The following is a 10,652-nucleotide window of genomic DNA, read 5'->3' as shown; positions in this document are numbered from 1 at the left end:
CATCACGGTGTGTGTGTGTGTGTATGGGGGTGTGTGTGTATGGTAATAGGATTACTCTTGGCACAGGGAGGGAACATAAACTAGTGCAAAATGGAGGTGGTACTCAGCAGGGTATAGAGCTTAGCCGGGCCTAATTGACTAGATCCAAATTAAATATGCCATCATCGGAGCTGTGACCAATGGATTTGACTTATTCAGTTTACAAAAATAGAGACCATTAACCCCTCAGCAGAATGCCCACATGTGTGTGCAGCTCCAACGTGTGTGTTCCCCTGTCTGTCTCCCGTTGTCCCTGTTCGCCACCTAGACAAAGAAACTCTGGATCGTGCTCAGGATTTTTGTTTGGCTCCATGTTGAAATGAGATGTTTTGTGCGTGCACTGTTTGTGTGTGTGATGTGGGATATTGTACTACTGTATGTACATTATTTTGTGCTTGTGTGTGGGTCTGTTTGTGTGTGTGTGTGTGTGTGTAAATGAGGGGTGATTTGCTCTGTCCAAGCAGTCTCTTACCAGCAGCTGCTAGCTTTCCCAACAGGCCTTGCTTTAAACAGCCTCAATTTGCCTGCTGAATCCTGTAATTGGGCCACCAGAGGAATCTACCATGAGAAGGGATGAGGAGAGAGGGATGGGGGGTAGACAGACAGAGACAGACAGGGAGGGAGAAAAAGAGAAGGGGGAAGAAAAAAGAGGTAAAGGGTGACAGAAATGTGTCGCCACTACCACAAAGAGCCTGGTTACTTCTTTATGGCTTCATCATCATCGCCCACAAATTCCTTCTAGCTTGTCTAATTTAAATATTGTTACTTTCCTTTCTAGGTCAATTAAATGTAAGTGATGTGTTATATTCTTTTATGACCAATTAAATTAATAGGTTATTACAGAGGGGGGAGAGAGAAAAAGAAGAAAAAAAACGTTATCTTATTTGATTAAGGGAGCATGGGTTCATTATATTTTATAAGCAATTTTCATTAGTTGGGTTGGAGATTCTTTTACCTCAGGGCTAAATTGAGCGGTTTCTAGCCCAGGAGAGACACAGGACCTAAAAGGGAAGGTGTGCCTAGCAGTCACACTCCAACATTACTTACAACTCAAGTCAATTAGTCCTGCTTAACAAGCTACGTTATGCTCTCTACCCAATGACGATTATGGAGCTTATAGCCTCGCCAAACAATACACCTGTCCATTGGGATAAAACCACGCAACTCAAGCAGAAGAGAGTTGAGGCTTTTAATAGAGAAATAATGACTGTTTTATAACCCTGTCTCTCTCTCTCTCTCACTCTCTCTGACTCTGTCTCTCCTCCACCCTGCCTTTTTTGCTTCCACAAAAATATTACCCTAGGGTGGCCCAAAAAACAGTAATTTTCATGTTCCAGGACAATGGTTATCACAGGGAGAGAGAATTAATTATGGGGTGTATGGAATTTTTGGCCCTCCCTTTGCTTTCCCCAAAACGTTGAGATGTTGGAGGCAGAATGCTTGAGTGAACTTTGTCTGTAACCCCTAGGCAGCCAATGCCGGCTGGAAATCTTTTGTCCGTGCCTCCGTTGCTCCAATCATTAAGCACAAGTTTGTTAACCTTTGATGGAGGGGTCACACCCCACCGCTACCCCCAGCCCTCATTCCCCTTTACCCACCACCACCTTCTTCCTGGTGGCTGAACTTTTACTTCTAATGAAGGGGTAAAAACAAGGTTCCGTCGGGGGATTTTGGCCCCTTGTATTGTCTGTGTGAATGTCCCCCCATTGATTCAGCCCCACAGGAATCCCACATAGAAAAGACTGAAGACCAGAAACTCAATGTATTGATTGGCTTATTAAGGGGGGAGAAAAAAAGAACAAACTGTTAGCAATGTCTGCTCCCTCAAGCATGTGTTCGCGTTTGTTCGTCCGCGATGAATACTTTCGTTGAGCCTGGAAAGCGTCAGTGGACGAACATAGCCCTAATACAAGGTTAGGATTGCATTCGATTGCATTAGAGGGTACTCAATTTTCCTCTTACAGTTTCCAACAGGGTGGCCTACCCCACAATGAGGTCTCTCACACCTATCTTTCCAAACAGCCAGGTGAATGTTGAGGGATGACGCACAGTCAGTGGAGGGCCCGCGTCCACCCGTCCTTTGTCCCCCGGCGACCACAGCTCTCTGTCCTTTTCCCAGCGGCCATTGTGTCCTCCTTAGTGGCCCTCTTAACCCCATTGTGTGTGTGGCACACGCGTGGACAAGCTCGTGCGGTCTCAGGTGACGCCTAGCAATGAGGCTCACCTCGCCTCTTTCCTCTCGGCACAATGGCCTGCCTCTCCCTGTGGCATTTCTTCACCCAGAGATAGATTGGGGTTATTGTTCTCTCTGCAGTAGAGGTGTATGGCTCGAGAAGGGGAAAGATGGATTCTTTTACCTCATTTTTCATCAGCAAAGGCTTCTGGCCTCAGTGTGACTTGAGAACGGTGTTTGTTTCGGGGGTTTTGATCGATGCGTTGCCTTCAAGATATTTGTACAGGAGGTAGATTAATTGACTCAGCAATTTGACATGATGTGCATGTTCATTTCTTTTCTATGGCTCGGATCAATAAATGATGAAGCATGTCTGTTGATTACCCATGAGCCTTTTGCGAATTCTGTGGAAGTAAATTGCTCATAGATACCGACATGGGGCCAGCTTTGGATAACTGAATGCATAACGGTGGATAGCAAGGTTTGCTACATTTTGAATCCAATTTTTGTTGGGGGGTTAACATAATTGGTTGTCATCATATAGAATTGCACTAGATTAAAGTGATGTTTAATCCAGTGAACTAATTGTCCAATTAACTTATTGTATGATAACTTTGGCTTTGTGGTTGTTTGCATATTTTGTTTGTTTCAAGGCGTGACAGTTACCTACTGTTAGCTTTTGGGTTCTGTTGATATAGGTTACAAGTTTCCACAGGTCCCATGATGAAAATGTTCACATTGAAGTGATGTCATTGTCTTAACCGTGCCCAATTAATCAATTCTTCCTTTCTACCAATTCCTCAAAAAAATGCCTTTATTAGCAGGTCAGATTCTGTTTCCAGTTATCCAAATGGTATTTATTTGTTTGGTGTTTTACTGTTCTGTAGCGGTAATATGGCCAGTGGATCAAGATGTCTAACTAGAAATTAAGCAAGATAAACAGGATCATCACATACAAACAATGTCATGTGAGAACTACAGTTAAAGTAGATAAAGGGTGTTAGTCTACACTGTTGTTCCTGTAGCATTAGCGTGTGCTTGGGATTAACGCACTAAAGCCCTCCGAGAGGACACACAAACACACACACAGTGACCCCTCTCATGACCCCGGTGAAGGGCAAGGCTCGATGCCCCGGATTAATGCACATAGCGATGCTCAGCGTGACGGTCTGGTCCCTGAGCACTCTGGTTCCTCGGGGAGGTCCAGTGCTGCCGTGTCCAGTGTTACCTTCAGTGTGTTCAGGGCAGCTACCAAGGCACACGGCAATCCCATGGGGATACTATCCACTTGTGTCTGTGCTAGTGCCAGAGTCATCCTTAGAAAGAGAGGTTAGCCTTTTTTGGTGGCGCTTCACTGGCCTCCTGGCACTTCGAGTATGCAGTATTGATATGCGGTATTGTTAGTGAACTTGAGTCCTATTTTGCAGTTGTAACTGGTGCATGCTGTTTCCGACTAAGGTTTTAATGTATCCTGTATTGTGTGTGACCTCATTTTTTTCCTGACAAATTGGGCCTCTGTCAAAAGTGAACCTGTGCTTGTGTAATTTGCAGCTGTTGCATCTTTCCTTGTGTTCAGATTTCCGTAACATCTATTGTTCATTCCCCATTAGTCCAACAAAGATCAGTTGAACAACACTCTTGTAAAACATGTGCATTCTCTATTTCCAAGATTTCACCCCATAGACAATTCTTGTCACATGATGACAGGTACATTCTTCAAGTTTTTACACACCATGGTGAAACTCCTCACTCACGCACCATTCTGTTTCTCCTGTCCTAGGACTGCAGGGCAAACGAGGGGGTGACCTCTCACAGTGGCCCACTTGGCGCGGGGATGGGACAGCCTGACTACATTACCCAGCATCCCCGCTCCACCTCTGAAACCCAGGAAGTCCAAACTCCAATTCTGCTTATCCGCACCTTGGGCACATCCGCACCATCCAGGACCCCGCTCCGATCCCAATCCAGCCATGTTAATGCACAGAGAACAAATAAACATCCCTCCAATCCACCCCTGACCTGCGATGCCCCCACCAAGACACCCGTTGCCCATCTCCTGGACACCTCCCGGGTGGTAGACACTAACAGATTCCTCCATGAAAAGTGATTGCGATTGAGAGAAACAAAACAGAAAGAGACAGATTGGGGTTTTCAACCCTAAAGCAACCTATAATGTACCAGACTCCTTGATTTAAAAGACTTTCTTCGGAGAACTCCACTCTTTGGGCAATGGATTCAAACCAAGGAGAAGCCAATGTCTGTATTTGCTGGGACACTAACAGAACTACGGGTGCCCTTGATAATAGGATTGAAGTAAGAAAGGAGAGAGGACAGTGAAAGACAGAGATAGAAAGTAAAACTATATCAACCCTGAAAGGGGGAGGGAGGAAGAGATACTGTATACTGTTGTACAATTACGCTGGACTCTCACGAGAACTGGGAATTTAAGTATTGTAAATGCTATTGTATTGTTCTGCATATTATGTTGTTTCTAATAGATTTTTTTTTTTTAAAGGATGTGAACTTTTTCTTTTGGTTTCTTTCCACACTATGTGTGTGCCGTCTCCCTAGACTTTGACCTCCTCCCTTTGGATCACCTTGCGTTTAAAAGAAACAAACAAAAACATATGTGAATAAACCAATAATTCGATCAACAAGTCATTTTCCGGGCCTTTTTTGGGGGGAATGAGGGGGCATTCTTGTGTCAATGTTACACCTTGGATGTCCCGTTGAATTATTGAATACCTCTAAACCTGTCCCAGAATTCCACTGATGTACTCTTGGTCACCAGGCTGAACATTGCATGTGCAATGCATTCTGTCCCCCATGTGTTTGAACTGGCATTTGCTCAGGAAAAGTACACTCTCCGAGGAAGTTATGGGGGAAAAGAAGCACATTCGTTTTGATTTACCAGCTGATGTACGAGCCACCATGAGACACAAGGGGCAGTACAAATGGTGTGTGTGTGTGTCTGTGTGTGATCAATGCATCCATTATCCAAATTCTTTTTAAAAAAACATGTATGGCAAGCATCTACTAGATTCCTTTGAGAAAAGTTTATCTCTCTCACAGCTGTATTTGGAGGAGTGTATGAACATGCTGTAAATAAATCTTTTTGTGCAAAAAATTTAAACTGTAACCAATGGTGGAATCATGAAGATGTTAACTGGTATTATGCATTTATGTTGGAGCAATAGTTTGGTATATTCACGTAGAGTGTGTGTGTGTCTGTCTGTGTGTGTGTGTGTGTGTGTGTATGTGTGTGTGTGTGTGTGTGTATTTTATTTATTTATTTTTACAGTACAAAACAAATCCAAGATAATATACACAGGATGAAGCACTGATAGTGTATATGTGTTTAATCTGTTTAACGCTTTCCTCTTTTTCTATCTCCATCTCTCTCTCACTCTCCCACACACACAAACACACACACACACACACACACACACACACACACACACACAAACACTCCTTACTTGCTATTGATAGTCTACAATCTGGAACTCTAAACAGATCCCTGCTACTCCTTCAGTTAATAACAGAGAGGGAAACATGGTAAGCATTACATAATTTCATGAAAAAACATGAATATTTTTTTATCATTATTATACAATTACTGCCATAATGTGCATCAATGGGTCTAGCTATAGGCTGTACTAAGAATGCATTGGAATAAATTAGTAGATTTGTGTTTGGACAAAGATTCAAGGCTGCTAATGTGTAGGCAACACAAAACAAACATAAAGGCGGACTTTTCATGAGTGTTTTCCTTGATCTGGAGGTGGGGGTAGTTAGAGGCTAAAGTTCCAAAAAGAAAGCATAGCCCCTACTATTGCATTATTGCCAAAAACATTTCCAAAGAGAGATTGGTCTCCTCTCGTTATTGCATCCAGTCAAAAGCTCCGTGAAGAATGCTGAAAACAGTGCACTCGGGCCGCTTGTTGTTTCCTAGATACACTAAAGTCAGTAGCATGAGTGGTGAGAAAAGTTGACTCGATAAAAGACCGAAAGTTTATTTCATTTTAATAGATGCATCTCGAAGAGCAGCACAGAATCTTAAGTCCGGTTTTCAAAAGAGCATGTAGCATACAAGGGACTGACTGTTGTGTTACAGACAATATGCGCACATAAATCGTTTCGCTCTCCCTCGAACTTGCAGTTTTCCGTAACTATTGTATTTTTACTGCCTTTGCCTAACTGACTACTATTTACACTCAAGAAACCCGCCTTAAAAACCCAGACGACGTTTTAATTGCATCGCCTCTTCTTCATAGCTCGAGACTCAAGGGCTCTGAAATTTGAATTCCTGAACCGTTCGCCGTTGGGAGCTGTGGAGACACAAGCAGATAAATCCCATGTTTGACTGCCATCTTTAGGGGGCCTGGGTAACTGTCCACAAGGGGACATTTTTAGAGGAGACGTCATACAACATTCAAGAAAGACATGGAGGATCGTCTTGCTTTTTCCGCACACAAACTTGTCTTTAAAAGGGTGCACTCGTTATTTCCTTTCGTAGGCTGATCTATTCCTGCAAATTCTAGAACAAGCGATAATTAAAAAATATTTAAAACAAATGTCAATGTTGCACACTGTCCTTTCATTTTGTGAAAATGGTAACAGTCCATCAAATAGTTTTAGATGTTTGTTTTCCCCAAAACTTTTTCTTATCGCTGACTGAATAATTGTTTTCTGGATGACAATAAGGTAAGTAGCACAGGGCTGGAGTGTATGATTTAAAATAAGAGTTGGTGGTGCTTTTCATAATGTTAATAGAATTAGTTTGTCTTTTAAATAATTCGGAAGTGTCAAATAGCGTGCAGACCATCAACATTCTCTCTGTCGTTATCAAACACAGACACGCACACAAACACACACACTGACCGCGAAGTGAACTGTCAATGTAATGGATGGAGGAGAAATGTGTTCCAGAACTGTGGAGGTGCCCGAACAGGCCTGTCTTCCTACCATAACAACAGAGCCGGGCAGCAACGGCCCCAACGGTCTGTCATTCCTGCTCTATAGATAAAATGCTTTTGGTTCCTTTCGCAAAGTTACACAAGCATCTGCATGTCACAAATTGCATTGCTTGAGCCTACGTTCAGACAAAACTCCTTATAGTGTAATCCATACAGCCATGTATGAATAGACAAGTATTTTCTTATCCATGCTCAAACTAGTCATGTTTGCTTAATCGAGGCTAGGTATAGACTATATAATACCCATTTAGGTTATATATATATATATATATATATATATATATATATATATATATATATATATATATATATATATATATATATATATATATATATATATATATATATATAACCTAAATGGGTATTATATAGTCTATACCTAATATTATTTAAAACAAGTAGGCCTAGCCTAGTAGATGCGTAATATTAACATAGCCTACTCTTATATAGGCTATTAAATATAAAAATACATGTTTTTAGGAGCCTTTGCCCATTATGTCGCATAGTTCAAACAAATGATAAAAGTAATATTTGTAATGTAGCTATTGAATTGAATGCAATAGCTTTCACTCTTTTTTTTACTAAAACTATTAAATATATCAACATAAAAGAGCAGAACGCAGAGCCTATAATTAAAAGCTGTAGGCTAATTAAAATGATATCCTCTACTCTTAAGTACTTGCGTACCCTTTAAGTATTTGCGTTATTTCCAAAGTCTTGAACTAAAAAAGTTGCCCCAGTATGTATTTGGGCCAAACGGTGAGGATGGTGTCTTTCCAAACCGAACCCCAAAATAAATTGCATTCGAGGCAAAGCAAGAGTGTCTTATTCGTTGATAGTAATATATTCAATAAAAAGGACTCCATGTAGACCACGATGAATAGGCTACTCATGATATACGCTCTCTGTGTAGTAAATAGAATTTAAAAAACAGCCTAGGACCTGCACGTCAATGGGCTACTAATATAGGTCTAGGACCACTGTTGATGAGATTAATATAGGCAGATGATAACCTATTAGGGTATGCTCTGGCATCAAGCTACACAACAACAGCTCCCAGTCTCAACCTCAAACTTCACCGTTAGACCTTCAAAGGTCGTATGGCAGCTGGTTTAGAAACAAAAGAAGGAAAGGGGGGGAGAGAAAAGTCTGTAGGGAGAAAGAAAAAGAGAAGGACTGTTCAGCTCCGAGCTGGAGCCATTTTGGATGTCATCTGTTTCCTTGGCGACTGGGCCCGGCCCTCAAAAGCCCCTTGGGCGCGCGGATTGTTTGAGAGAAGCCCGCTATTTTCTGCGCTATCATTTATCACTGTCACCACATAATGATTCCCCTCGCAGCTCCTTATTGATGTTTGTAATTGCATTATCTCATAAGGGGGATGATCAATGGAGCCGAGCAGAGCATCGCAGGGTCAGGAGATGCCGGATTGCTGTTTGTCCATTTAATACAACAGGCGCTCATTATCGGTCCAAGGCTGAATCTTGTAACACACTCAAGCAGGATTTCGCCTGTTCTCCACTGAGATTTCACAGATAATCTCGTTTCATTTGTTTAACCCCAAGACACTGTTGATAAAATTTACAAATACAAGAGACTGAGACAGGGAGTAAAAAATAACAGGATTACGCACGTGGAGATGTGTTGGAAAATTGAGCAAGTAGGCTGCATTTCCAAAGTTAAAGGTGTCTTTGGAAATGAGTCGTGGTTTGGAAAAAGCAGTAAACGGTCTGAGCTGGTCAAGTATTCAACGTTGACCCTAAAGAGTCAAATGGCCTGGAAGACAGAGAAGACAAGTAAATGACTTGATAAGAAAATTGTGGCGTTAGCTCTATTTTCGATCAATCTGACAGGTCAATTGATATTCCTCAATGAGGTAGGTTATGTTATTGCTTTAAAGTTTCTAAAGAAATGTCCATAACAAGGCATAGAACCATAATAGCTGTTGACATCCACGTAGAGAAAATAAAGTCATAATATCATATTTCAGAATCCAGAGAGACTTCAGCCCTATACCCCTCTCTCCAAAGGACCATAAGGAATACTGACATGTTCCTCCGTTGTGAATAACAAGCACACGCTCACTCTCTCGCTCTCTCTCTCTCTTTTTCTATCTTTCGCTCTCTCTCTCTCTCTCTCTCTCTCTCTCTCTCTCTCTCTCTCTCTCTCTCTCTCTCTCCTTCTGTAGGCTTCGTGCGATTCCCTTACAGAATTATTGGTCTTACGCAAGATACAATTGTATATTAATGTTTTTAAGATGATGTGTTGTTTGAACAGTCATGCAAGAACAGTAACATAGCAGAAAACAACTTGATTGGGATGTTATCCCTATCAGAGTGTATTCCGTTACAATCTGATTTGCGCGAGAACGAAAAAATATGCTTTAAATGCATTTATGTAGGCCTACTGTATCTTTTCTTTTTAACAATATCCTACTGTCTTTGATAACACATATTTTATTTGTTACTAACAAAACAAAACAAAAACCATGAGTGTTTGTATACATCATTTTACGTTATGTCAAATGCTCAATTAATGGAATTTTGTAAATATTACCCATGCATGTCCTAAGCGTGCAGCTCGTCTCCGGCGCACAAGGAGCCCTGTCAACAGTTATGCATGCGAATATGTGGGGGAGAGGTTGGAGACGTGAGTGCCAGTGTGTGCTAGTTTGTGCTAGCCACAGATGCAGTGTTTCTATGGAGAGAATTATTATGTAGCAAGTAAATCGAGGTCAACCGTTTTATTTCATGCTCTGCGTTTGTTGATAAAGCTTTTTCTTCAACATTACATTTGGAAAACCTTTACGCATACGTAGCCTAACATTATAGGCCTTTTTCCTAGCCACATAAATTCAACAACAAAATATGCAGCTGCAGTTCACTGACAATAGCGTCCCGATACGAACTAAATAATAACCAAGGAGTCTGGTACAATGGGGCCATCACAACAGACAAATAGGCTATTGGCAAAACTGGAGCATCTGCATCGCTCTTTCACTCTCTGTCTCAGGCGTGCTCAATCTGGCTCCCTCTTCTCTCGCAGAAGTAAAGGAAGGTCACCTTGGCAGTGGAAACCAAAAGGCAAGGCCATGGGAGCCAGGGAGAGGGGCACCTCAGATATCAGACGCGAGAAGTGCGCGCCAGGTCGACTTCTCTGCTCACCTGGTGAGACCGAATCCAATAATAGCGACGACCGTGTTAGTCTTTAATGAGTGCCCCCCTCGACCCCCACCTGCTCCCGGGGATAATACCGACAGTCCCAATGAATGCCAAAACGCACTCAGCATCATCTTCCCTCTCCTCTTTCTCCGGTTATAAGTATTATGTTTCACATTGTACAATAAGTACTTATGTTCGCTCTTCGCTTTGATCCTGGCGCGCCTGGAGAAAGCACCTGACAGTGAACTATGACGCAACTCTGGTGAGACAGAAAACAAACCCCGCTGTCGAGGACATTAGACAGTG

General features: G+C 42.0%; 1 protein-coding gene across 1 annotated transcript in view; it reads left to right on the top strand.

Annotated features, from left to right (window-relative positions):
• The window catches only part of meis1b (Meis homeobox 1 b), a 68,201-nt gene extending 63,332 nt beyond the window's left edge, over window positions 1-4,869 (top strand). Inside the window, exon 13 of the mRNA XM_084709369.1 lies at window positions 3,993-4,869. The gene's annotated coding sequence lies outside the window, so the exon portion shown is untranslated. The remainder of the gene's footprint in view (window positions 1-3,992) is intronic.
• The last annotated feature ends 5,783 nt before the right edge of the window (window positions 4,870-10,652 follow it).

Source organism: Hypomesus nipponensis, chromosome 11 (assembly GCF_054491055.1).
Source record: "Hypomesus nipponensis isolate SF chromosome 11, ASM5449105v1, whole genome shotgun sequence".
Taxonomy (NCBI): domain Eukaryota; kingdom Metazoa; phylum Chordata; class Actinopteri; order Osmeriformes; family Osmeridae; genus Hypomesus; species Hypomesus nipponensis.
This window is presented reverse-complemented; position numbering and strand designations above follow the sequence as displayed.